The sequence below is a fragment of the Musa acuminata genome, chromosome BXJ1-3 (genome assembly GCF_036884655.1).
Source record: "Musa acuminata AAA Group cultivar baxijiao chromosome BXJ1-3, Cavendish_Baxijiao_AAA, whole genome shotgun sequence".
Classification (NCBI taxonomy): domain Eukaryota; kingdom Viridiplantae; phylum Streptophyta; class Magnoliopsida; order Zingiberales; family Musaceae; genus Musa; species Musa acuminata.
Window position 1 is genome coordinate 34,308,298 of NC_088329.1, and position 13,552 is coordinate 34,321,849.

Genomic DNA, 13,552 nt, shown 5'->3' on the forward strand with positions numbered 1-13,552 from the left:
AAGACATAATTTCAAATCATTACATTATAAACGTTATCTTAAGTTTTTAAAACATCATTGCTTGTATCATCAAACAAGCTAGTAAGTTTTTCAGATATGAAAGTGCAAAACTTTTGCATCTTTTAATATGTGCAAGATAGCTTTTTTTTTTCCTTTGCAATGTTTAAGCTAGCAAGTTCTTTGAAAAAGAATACAAGATTTACATCATTTTAGGATATACAAGCTAGCAAGTTTTACATCATTTTAGAATATGTAAGCTAGCAAGCTTGCTTTTCTTTGCGATATACAAGCTAGCATGATTTGCTTCTTTTTGAATTATGTAAGCTAATAAATTTTGGTTCTCTTTTGAACAATTCTTTCTCCCCCTTTGTTATTGACAAAAAGAGGGGAATAACATAAAGTTGCAATTCATTTCCCTTTACATCAATTCTCTAAGCATCACATAAGATATACAACCATAAATATAAAAGAATTATATATAATGAAAATCATGTTAAGAAAGATATAATATCAAAGATCATGTGAATACCAAAAGACATGATTCATGTTGATTTTTTTTATTTAAAAAATAAAAGAAAATCTTTGGAGATATCTTGAGTCATGAATTTTGAAAAAGATATTCTCTTTAGTAAAGAGCAAAAAGGAACATAGGAGAATAAAAGATCTCGATTCATGTATAAAAAATCTCAAGTTATCAAGATCATGATTCATATATTAAAAATTTTTCAAGTTATAATTCCTAGAATTCACTATTGAATCTCAAATTTTGATGATGAAACCAATTGATAAGTATTTATGATTTAATATGTGTTTTGAGTAACGCAGGATGCTTCGATTAGGGAGAGACGTTTAAAGTAGGAAGAATCATGTTGGGCTAGAGAAAAACATATCAAAAGATTGGAGGATCGGTCGACATATCGACAGAAGGCTTAAGGCCATGGATTCGGGCATCGAGCCAAGAAGAGCAGATAATGCGCTAATGATATCGGAGTTACAGAGGTCAATTGGCCAATTGGGCAATAGGCCGTAAGAGATAATGATGCGCCGAAGAATCGGACGAAGCGTTGATGGACCAATGACATACCGGATGACATGATTCACACTTAGTAATAATTATCTTGATTGAAGTGTATTTTTATGTGTGTAGGATTAACTACGATAGCAAAGCATTAAGCAAAATAAAGTCCTAGAGTCAAGAATGCGATTTCGTTGGGAGTTCGAGAGTTCGTCGAAAGTCTAGACGTTCGTCGGAAGTTCTATCGGAACCAACCGAGAAGTCCAGGAGCTTGCCAAAGAAGCTTATTAGAACTCACCAAGAAGATCGTTGTGAAGTCCACGAGCTTGCTAGGAGTCCGCCGGAACATTACAGGGAGTTCGTCGGAAGTTCACTGGAAGATTGTCAAAAGCTCCCCGGAAGAGCAATTGACGTATCGGAACTAGAATGCTTAGAATATGTCTTAGGAATCATAGTTAGCACATAATTGGAGTTGGGATTGGGAGGTAATCCCATCAACTCTGTTAGGGGCCAATTGGGCCCGAAGTTGGGCTGGTTTGGGTCGGATTCAAGGCCCAACTAGGATGCTAAAAGCTTGGCTGGCGATGGCACCGCTTGGGAGACTCAGTCTCCCAAGTGGTCTGGGTGTTGGTACTGCCCAAACTAGGTAGTGGTACCGCCGGAAACAATTGCTGCCAACGGTGGTACTGCCCCTGTCAGGTGGTGGTACCACCAGAGCTTGGTCTCCAAGCTCTATCAGGCGGTGGTACCACCCAAAGTGGGTGGTGGTACCGCTTGTACCCAAGAAACCCGAGATGAGATGTTTTTAAGCTCCAAGTTTGAATCAACTTGAAGCCTATAAATACCCCTCTCATCCCTAGTTAACATACACAAGACTTCAGAGTAAAAATAGAAAGAAACGCTACTGCAATCTTGTGTGAACTCCTCTCAAAAGTTCTAAGTGTTAGAATAGTTTGAGAAATAAGTAAGTGGGGGTGTAAGGGTTATCTCCTAAACCTGGTAAAAGGAGAATCAAGTTGTAAAAGGTGGTTGGTCTTCGCCTATTGAAGGAAGACCGCCGGTGGCCTCGATGTAAGAGGAATCGGCGGAGTGGATGTAGGTCACGACGACCGAACCACTATAAAAATTTGGTTTGCGCTTCCTTTGAGCACTCTACTTTTACAGCAAATTGCCTCTCCTCTTTACTGTGCTTTTACTACGCATACACTCGCATACGCTTTCAAGTTTCCGAAATCGTTTTTCAATGAAACGAAGAGATTTTCAGAACCGACATGATTTTTACCACTACACTATTTCACTCCCCCCTCTTAGTGCCGACTCGTTTCTAACAGTTGGTATCAGAGCCTTGTTTTTCATATTTGGTTTAACATCCAAATAGAAATGACTCTTTTCAACTTTCAAGAGGGTCACTTTCTCATTCGTCCTCCTTTGTTCAATGGGACGAACTACACATATTGGAAAACTTGAATGAGAGTTTTCTTGCTTTTGTTCGATTTAAATTTATGAAATATTGTTGAAAATGGTTTTTGAAGGTCTTCTCTTCCAATGAACCATTGAAATGATTTGGAGAATAAGACTTTTTCTTTAAATGCAAAGGCTATGAATATTCTATTTTGCGTCTTAGATAAAACTGAGTTTAATCAGGTTTCTACTTGCGAAACCACTTTCGATATTTGGCACACTCTCGAAATCACACACGAAGATACAAATAGAGTAAAATATTTGAAGATAATATTTTAATGCATGATTTTGAATTATTTCATATGAGACTAAGCGAAACCATTGGAGACATGTACACCCATTTTACGGATGTCATCAATGTTTTAAAAGCACTTAGTAGAAGTTTTTTGGATTTTGAGCTCGTTAACAAGATTTTACGATCGCTTTCTAAAAATTGGGATTCGAAAATAATGGCAATACAAGAATCAAAGAACTTGAACCATTTTCTAATTAAAGAACTTATAAGATCTTTGATGACTTATGAAATAACGTGCAATGCACGTAAAGAACTTGAGAACCACCTTATAAAGAATAGGAAGGATTTCGGACTTGGAACAATTGAAGACCACTCGAGCATAAGCTCAAGTAATGGTGAACTTGAACTCCTTATGAAATTTTTCAAAAAAGAATCAAAAATTAAAAATGAACTTAAAAAGAAGAAGAAGGTGATTTTGGACGAATTGAGCTCATCCAAAGACAAGAAGAAAATCAACAAAGGCGAGATGGCAAACTACACCTTAATGACATTCGATAATGAGGTAAACAACTCAAACGAAACTCCTTTAATTTATTTCGAAATTACATAATATTTTTCATGAGTTGTTCTTAAATTAATTTAGAAAATATATATACATACATACATACATACATACATACATACATATATATATATATATATATATTGAATTTCATGTTTAATGAAAATATTAAAATAAAATTGGATCATGCTTACCTTTCTAGTGATTTTAAAAATAATCATGAAAACTACATGTTTTATGATAAACAAACAAAATGATTATGATTAAAAATGCCTTATGAAATCATGCTTGTTGTTTTAATAATGTAATAGAATGTTAGATATAAATCTAATGCTTGTACACCTAACAAAATGAATCATATTGTTTCTCAATTTTGATTGAAAATGCTTTATGATTAATGAAATCATATTTGATTTGAGGTAATGATTTGACATCATGCTTAATGAGTTTATATTTCGAACTTATGCATGAAAATTTTTATGATCTTTTGAAAGTTCTTTTTTGGTGTTAATGAATGATGCATGAATTTGAAAGAAAAGAACATGCATGTATAAAATCAATCAATAAGTTGAAACAAAAGGAGCAAAGCATTTTTCTTGAAAATTTCTTTTTTCTCTATCTTATCGATTTTTCACTAAGAGACCAATAAAATTATTTATGTCATTTTGAATCTCTTAAAAGAAATGTTGAGATTTTGATGATTTTGATGATTTGAATTTGAATGAGCTTTATCAAAATCATGATCTTGGTTTCTTGGAATTACTTGAGATTTTTTTTGAATCAAGATCTCTTCTTTGTACACCTATAATTTTTTATTCTTAGTATTTTATATAAAGAAGAGATTTACTATTTGAATCATGTATTTTGGTATTTAAGTGGTCTTATCTTTCATGATATGATCTCTTTATATTTATGGCTTGTATGCCTTGAAATGATTGAAATACTTTACACCATTATGTTCTTCCCTTATTCTTTCTTGTTTACAATGACAATAAGGGGGAAAGAAAATAGCTAGCATCTCAAGAGAACCATGTTTGCTAGCTTGAATGATAAACCTAGACATGTTAGATCTCCCAGATGCATAAATTCTTCTTATACATTTTTCAAATTATGATCTTGATTTCTTGAATTTTAGATTTAATCTTTCATTTTTAATGATTGAAATAATGATTGGAATATTGATGTAATTATGAATGATGATTAGGAATCATGCATGTAATGATGATTTTATATTTTGAAAATATACATGATGATTTGGTGTTATGCATGCAATACTTCAACTTATGATAATGATGCATGCAATGATGAAATATTCATGATGAAAAATTGTTTTGACATTTATGACTTGATTTTTCATCTATGTTATTTACCTTTGTCATGATTTAGAAATTGATGTAAAGGGAAAAAGAGATACAAAACTATACTCATCCCTTCTTTTTGACAATGACAAAGGGGGCGATAGCTAACTTGCTAGCTAACTTGCACAAGTCAAGAAGATGCAAAGACATGCTAGCTTGCTCATCTCAAAAGAGAAGCAAAACATGCTAACTTGCACATCTAGCAAAATTTACAAACTTGTATATTTCAAGAAGCAAGAGTTGCTTTCTTGAACATCTCAAAATTGCTAGCTTACATGTTTTAAAATATTATAAAATTATTTGTTAGCTTGCATGATAATAAAACTGAAGATTATGTTTAGTATGCGATGATTTGACATTATATGCAATACTTGAAAGTTACACTTCTTCTTTTTGTTGATGACAAAGGGGGAGAAGTATGATCATGTTATGCATGATGACGTGTTGCAAATATTCATGATGAAATTTGCAATGACTTGAATTCAAGGTTCTATAAATATTGCATATTTATAGGGGGAGTTAAGGTTAACTCCGTCATCAAATAGTTGTCATCATCAAAAAGGGGAAGATTATTGAATCTTATATTTTGATGATGAAACCAATTGATAAGTGTTTATGATTTGATATGTGTTTTGAGTAACGCAAGATGCTTCAATCAGGGAGAGACATTTAAAGCAGGAAGAATCATATTGGGCTAGAGGAAAACATATCAGAAGATTGGACGTCAGGCCGGAGGATCGGTCGATGTATCGACAGAAGGCTTCAAACCATAGATTCGGGCATCGGGCCAAGAAGATCGGATATTGTGCTAAGGATATCGGAGTTGCGGAGGTCAGTCAACTGGCCGATTGGGCAATAGGCCACAAAAGAGGACGATGCGCTGAAGAATCGGACAAAGCGTCGATAGACCAATGACATGCCAAACGACATGATTCATGCTTAGTAATAATTGTCTAGATCGAAGTATGTTTTTATATGTGCAGGATTAACTACGATAGCAAGGCATAAAGCAAAATGAAGTCTTGAAGTCAAGAACACAATTTTGTTGGGAGTTCGAGAGTTTGTCGGAAGTCCTAACGTTCATCGGAAGTTCTGCCAGAACCAACCGAGAAGTCTAGGAGCTTGCCAAAGAAGTTCATTAGAACTCACCAAAAAGATCATCATGAAGTCTAGGAGCTTGTCGGGAGTCCGCCAGAACATTGCAGGGAGTTCGTCGGAAGTTTGCCGGAAGATCGTTAGAATCTCCTCGGAAGAGAAATTGACGTATCGAAACTAGAATGCTTAGAATATGTCTTAGGAATCGTAGTTAGCATAGAATTAGAGTTGGGATTGGGAGGTAATCCCACCAACTCTGTTAGGGGCCAACTAGGCCTGAAGTTGGGCTAGTTTGAGTCCGATTCAAGGCCCAACCAGGATGCTGAAAGCTTGGCCGACGGTGGCACTGCCTAGACTGGGAGGTGGTACCGCTGGCAGCAAATACTGCCAGCGGTGGTACCGCCCCTATCAGGCGGTGGTACAGTCGAGTGTCAGACTAACACTGACGGTAGTACAGCCCAGCATAAGCGGTGGTACTGCCCATACCCAGGAAATCTAGGATGAGATATTTTTAGGCTCTAAGTTTGAATCAACTTGAAGCCTATAAATATCCCTCTCATCCCTGGTTAACATACACAAGACTTGAGAGTAAAAATAGAAAGAAATCCTACTGCAATCTTGTGTGAACTCCTCTCAAAAGTTCTAAGTGTTAGAATAGCTTGAGAGAGGAGTAAGTGGGGGTGTAAGGGTTATCTCCTAAACCCGGTAAAAGGAGAATCGAGTTATAAAAGGTGATTGGTCTTTGCCTATTGAAGGAAGACCGATAGTGGATGCCAGTGGCCTCGACGGAAGAGGAATCAACGGAGTGGATGTAGGTCACAACGACCGAACTACTATATGTTAGGATCAAGCGCAACACTAAGAGGGGGGGTGAATTAGTGCAGTGGAAAACTTTCACTATTTCAAAAATCTTATTTCGATTAAAACCAATTCTAATGAGAATGGTTTCAATTCAATCCGTTTTGGAAGGATTTTGAACTTGAAACCTTTCTTAAAAGTGCAAGAAAAAACTAAGGCAATTTGCAGCAATATAAATTGCCCAAATGAAAAGCGTCGGTTTCGTAAAGTCTTCGTACGATTAAATCTGATCTCAAAAGATGTTTACATGAAAGCGTATATAGACGTAGTTAAAGCACAGTAAGGAGCAGAGACAATTTGCTATAAAAGAAAGTTGCTCAAAGTAAATGCAAACCTAGTTTTAGAGTGGTTCGGTCAACGTGGCCTACATCCACTTTCGACTTCCTCCTTCGACGAGGTCACCGGTGTCCACTAGAGGCCTTCCTTCAATAGGCTAAGGCTAACTACCTTTTATGGCTTTTCTCCTTTTGCCGGATTGAGGAGACAATCCTTACAAGTTTCACTCCTCTTTCTTGGATGGTTATAAGGCTAAGAGATGAAGGAGGAGAACTCTAACTTTTACAACACTTTAAGGCTCAAGAGCTCAAGATTATGCTAATAGGTTTCGTGCCCTTTTATGTAGAAAAGGGTGAGGTTTTTATAGGCCCCAGTGGCTTCAAAAATGAAGCAAAAAAGTGTCTAATCCTGGATTTCTGGGGTCCTGGTGGTACTACCACTTGACACCTGATACTGGGTGGTACTACCACTCAATCTGGGCGGTACTACCGCTCAGTCTGGGCGATACTATCGCTTGACAGAGCTCGGAGACTGAGCTCTAGCGATACCACCGCCTGACAAGGGTGGTACCATCGCTGGCAGCAATAACTACCAACGGTACCACCACCTAGTCTGGGCGATGCCACAGCCCAGAAATCCTAGGGGGGGCACTGCTTTCCAGGCGGTGCCACCGCCGACCAAGAATTCAGGGGATGATTAGGTTGTTCAATCCAGCCCAAATCAACCCTGTTAAGGGCCCAATTGGCCCCTAATTAAGTTAATGGGATTACCTCCCAATCCTAACTTAATTTATGCTCTAACTATGATAATTAAGACATGATCATAGTTCTTCTTGTTTCGGTGCGTCAATTGCTCTTCCGGCGAGCTTCCGGCATATTTCTGACGAACATTCGACGAACTCTCGATAATGCTTTCGCAGACTCCCAGCAAGCTCTTGGACTTTGCGATGATCTTCTTGGCGAGTTCTGACAAGCTTCTATGGCAAGCTCTTGGACTTCTCGGTTGGTTCCTATAGAACTTCCAACGAACGTTCGGACTTCCGTCGAACTCTCGAACTCCCAATGAGATCTTGATCTTGACTCCGGCACAACACCTGCTTCATGTCTTACTGCTATCGTAGTTAATCCTGCACATTTTTCTTAACATATAGATTAGATCAAACAAATTACAATTGACTTTATCATCAAAATATGAGATTCAATAATCTCCCCATTTTTTATGATGGCAATCAATTGATGACAGAGTTAACCTTAAATCCCCCTATCTATATGTTTGAGAAAAGACATTCTTGAATTCAAGGCCTTTGAATTCAAGAAATAAATTGATAAGTTAAGTTCATTTAAACTTATCAATACATATATCATGATTTCTATCATGATCTAACATTCTCAAAATGATGCCAAGGCATGACATCCATTTTCAAGTATGATATTTTAAGTATGAAAGATGACAATGATAGCAATTCATCATTCTATGGCAAGATATCAATTTGTAAAATTACAAGTTAAGCTCTAGATATCTTATCATAATAAAGAAAATTTATCAAGCAAACATTTAAAGTATTTATGATGAAATACATTGCATACACTTGTCATCAATTTACCATATTTTGGTATTATTTCTCCCCTTTTGTCATCAACAAAAAAGAGAATAATTTCAATAATGCAAGTGTGGTAAAAATTCATGTCACAAAAAAAATTCATACCAATCATATTTCAAGCATTCATAACATGGTATTATTCAAAAGTTCTCATATTAAAAGTTATAAATATTTAAAGAGATGGCTTCTATCAACTTCTCCCTTTTTATTTTTCATCAAAACTTTACATGAAGAAGAAAAGAAAGGAGGAAATCCATTAAGAACCTACTTTTTGATGATTTAAATCAAATAAAAAACGATAAAAGAGTTTTATTTAATAATGCTTCAAGTTTCACAAGGATCAAAATATTCATGTGAAATCAAATCCTCATTCTTGCAAGTATTCATCTCAAAAAAAAAATTCATAAAAATTCTTCCTTTATTAAGAAAGAATTCATGTGAAAGAATCATTATATTAAGGATAAAAGAAATTTCATGAATACATCTTCATAATGAGAGGAGCATCATATCAAATCCATTTCTCATTAAAAATTCACAAGAGATAAACCCATGAGAGATGCTTTTGTCAATGACTTCTATGAATCAAACATCAAGATATGTAAAAATACTTCATGCATTTATAGAATGTTTTGTCATAGCTTTTCATCACTACTTGCATGAGGTAATATCATTAGTGCTTTGTAGTACTCAAAGATTAAGAATCCGATGTATGGTTAAAACTTCTCAATATTCAATAAAAATGATAATCATCAAAGTAAACATGATATTGCATCATTGTATGATAACATGCTCATCATCATCATAGAAACTTTTAGCATCAAAGCACAAAATTTCCAACATCAAAGTAAACATGTTATTGAAGCACACAACCTTATCATGTAAGATTCGCATCAAAAAAATATTAGCACATAATTTAAGTGAGCGATCAAAGAATCAAGAAAGTCCGAAAATGAAATTTAACAAATTCATACATTTAGACAAATTAACATTCCTAATTCTCTTTTAATAAAATAAAATTATTCTTCACTTAAGGGCTTTGTAAAAATATAGGCTAATTGATGTTTCGTATCAATAAACTCTAAGATTATATCATGATTATTAACATGATCTCGTATAAAGTGATGCATAATATCAATATGTTTAGTTCTAGAGTGTTGAATGAGATTTTTTGTTAAATATATTGCACTTGTGTTATCACGTTTTATGGGAATGCTTTTAAGATGAATCTTATAATCTTCTAAAGTGTTTTTTATCCACACAACTTGTGCACAACATACACTAGCTGCAATGTACTCGGCTTCGGTTGTAGATAGTGTAACCGAATTTTATTTCTTGGAAGTCCAAGAAACAAGTGTGTGTCCTAAAAATTAACATGTTCCTGATGTGCTTTTTCTATCTAATCTATATCTAGTAAAATCTGCATAAGCAATTAGCTCAAAATTCTCAGATTTTGGATATCATAATCCTAGATTTATGGTTCCTTTAAGATATCTAAGTATTCTCTTAACTACTTTAAGATGAGATATGTTAGGATTAGATTAATATCTAGCACAAAGTCCTATACTAAACATGATATCCGGTCTAGTTGTGGTGAGGTAAAGTAAACTTTCTATCATACTCTTATAAGCTTTTTGATCAAAGCTTTCTCCACTTTCATCAATTTCTAACTTAGTGGAGGTGCTCATAGGAGTGTTGATAGCCTTTGAGCTATCCATATTAAACCTTTTTAGCAAATCTAAATTATATTTTGTTTGACTAAGAAATATACCATTACTTAGTTGTTTGATTTGTAAGCCCAAAAAGAAAGTTAATTCCCCCATCAAACTTATTTCAAATTCAAGACTCATACTTTTAGCAAATAATTTACAAAGAGATTTATTCGTAAAACCGAAAATGATATCATCAACATAAATTTGAACAATAAGAAAATTATTTTCAAAATTTTTGATAAATAATGTAGTGTCGACATTTAGAGAAATTATTTTCAATAAGAAATGAACTAAATCTCTCATACCAAGCCTTTGGGGCTTGTTTTAAACCATAAAGAGCTTTAGCTAATTTAAACACATGATTAGGGAGACTATCAGTCTCAAATCCAGGAGATTGTTCAACATAAACTTTTTAAAAAATAAAGCCATTAAGAAAAGTACTTTTCACATCCATTTGAAACAACTTAAAATTATTACTACTAGCATAGGAAAGGAGCATCCTTATGGCTTCTAATCGAGCCACAAGAGTGAAGGTTTCTCCATAATCGATACCTTCTTCTTGATTCAAACCTTTGGCCACTAATCTAGCCTTATTTCTAGCCACGATACCAGATTCATCTTGCTTGTTTCTAAAGACCCATTTAGTACTAATAACTAAATGATCATTTGGCCTAGGAACAAGCTTCCATATCTCATTTCTCTCAAATTGATTTAACTCATCTTGCATTGCGATAATCCATGAATCATCTTTCATAGCTTCATCAATACATTTAGGTTCAATTTGGGAGATAAAAGCGGCGTTGGCACAAAAAGTTTTAAGAGAAGAACGAGTTTGAACCCGTTTAGATATGTCTCCTATGATTAGCTCCTTAGGATAAGCATCTACATACTTTCAATCCTTGGGTAAGGATGTTTCGGAAGTAGATGTATCCAAGTTGCTAGATGGAAAAAGGATTTCATTTAAATTTAAAGCATCAAAATTAATATCATCACCAAAATTATTTTTCTTAATTTCGGAAACCTCATTAAAAACAACATGAATGGATTCTACTATAATCAAAGTTCTTTATTAAATATATGAAATGCTTTAGAAATAAAAGAATAGCCAAGAAAATTTCCTTCATCAGATTTAGCATCAAATTTTCCTAAAGTATCTTTTTCATTCAAGATAAAACACTTACACCAAAAAACTTTAAAATATGAAACATTGGGATTTTTGTTGTTCTACAACTCATAAGGAGTTTTGGTAAGGGTCTTACTAGAACTCTATTCATGATATAGCATGTCGTGTTTACGGCTTTGACCCAAAAATATTTGGGTAGACTATGTTCATTTAACATGGTTCTTGTCATTTCTTGTAAGTTTCTATTCTTTCTTTCTACTACTCCATTTTGTTGAGGATTTCTTGGAGTAGAGAATTTGTGGTTATATCCATTGGATTCACAAAATTCTTGGAAATCATAGTTTTGAAATTCACCACCATGATCACTTCCAATTGACGAAATCATAGAACCCTTTTCATTTTGAATAACTTTATAAAACTTAGAGAAATATCTAAAGCATTCACTTTTGTGTGCTAAGAAGTAAGTCCATATGTATCTACTAAAATCATCCACAATGACAAATGCATATTTGCTACCTCCTAGGCTTGATGTAGCAATTGGTCCGAACAAGTCCATATGGATTAATTGCAAAGGTCTAGAGGTGCTTATTTGGTTCTTAAGTTTGAAGCTACCTTTTATTTGTTTTCCTAATTGACATGCATCACACACATTATCTTTGACGAACTTGATATGGGGAATTCCTCTTACAAATTCTTTAGATGAAATTTGAGAGATTAGTTTCATGCTAGCATGACCTAATCTCCTATGCCAAATTAAAGCATCGTCATTTAAACCCGAAAAACACATTTCATTACAAAGATCATTGATATCAATAGTGTATATATTATTTTGTTTTAGTACAATTATAGATGTGCTTTTGTATGGTTTTTCAATAATGCAAGCATTAGATTCAAATCTAACAATATATTCTTTATCACATAATTGACTAATACTCAAAAAGTTATACTTTAAGCCATCAACTAACAACACATCTTCAATAAAAAAGTTGGATGTATTACCTAAAGTTCCTTTGTCAATGATTTTACCCTTGTTGTTGTCTACGAAGGTGAGATATCCTTCGTCTAGGCTAGTGAGCTTAGAGAATTAAGATGGATCTCCGGTCATATGCCTTGAGTATCCACTATCAAGGTACCATCTCTTGCTCCTAGCTTGTGATGGTATACGTTTCTACAAAAGAGGATAATTTTTAGGTACCCATTTGACCTTGGGTGCCTCAAAAATCGATTGGCTTAACTTATCATTTTGCATGGAGTTCTTTATGGTTCCTTTAGGAACCCAAATCAATTTGTGTAGACTACACTTCTTAAATGGACAATGATAAGCTACATGTCCAAGTTTCCAACAAAAGTTGTATTTGTTTTTAGGTGAAATATGCAAGATAAGGCCTTTAACAAAGGTGGATGGATTTTGGTGAGAGTTACTCACAAATCCGATTCCACTTCTTTTATGAACGTGACCCTTATTGGCAAGGATCATATTCAAGGACTTGCTAACAACCTCAAATTTTTCTAAGGTATCTTTGAGTAGCAAGTTTTTCTTTCTAAGTGTTTCTACTTCATGGCATTTCGTACATGGAGTTAAACTATCATTATGCTCAACTTTTAATTTATCAAAATCACTAACAAGAGAAGCATGCTCTTTTTTCAATAATGTATATTTTTAACTAATCAATTTGTATTCATCAAATAAATCAAGAAAAGCATTTAATAGTTTATCAAATAATAAATTTACATTAATTGAACTTGTTACCTCATCTCCAATAGCCATTAGCACATAGTGAGCAACTTGGTCGATGTTGGTTGGCTCCTCTTCTTTGGATGCACTTGAGTCATCCCATGTTGCTTTGAGAGCCTTCTTCTTTGGTGTCCTCTTCTTGGCTTGGGGACATTCACTCTTGTATTATCCCGGCTTCTTGCATTCGTAGCATATTACTTGATCTTTATTGGGTTCAAATTTATTTTTAGTGTCATTTTTAAATTTCTTTGTTAAAAGTGCCAAGTCTTCATCAAGGTCCTCATCACTTGAGTTTTCCTTGAAGTGGTCTTCTTGTGTTCTCAGTGCCATATCCTTCCTGTTCTTTGGAAGGGTGTCCTCAAGCTCTTCATCGACTTTACATGTCATTTCATAGGTCATTAGTGATCCAATTAATTCTTCAAGAGGAAAATTATTTAGATCTTTCGCCTCTTGAATAGCTGTTACTTTAGGGTTTCAACTCTTTGGAATGGATCTTAAAACTTTATTAACAAGTTCAAAATCTGA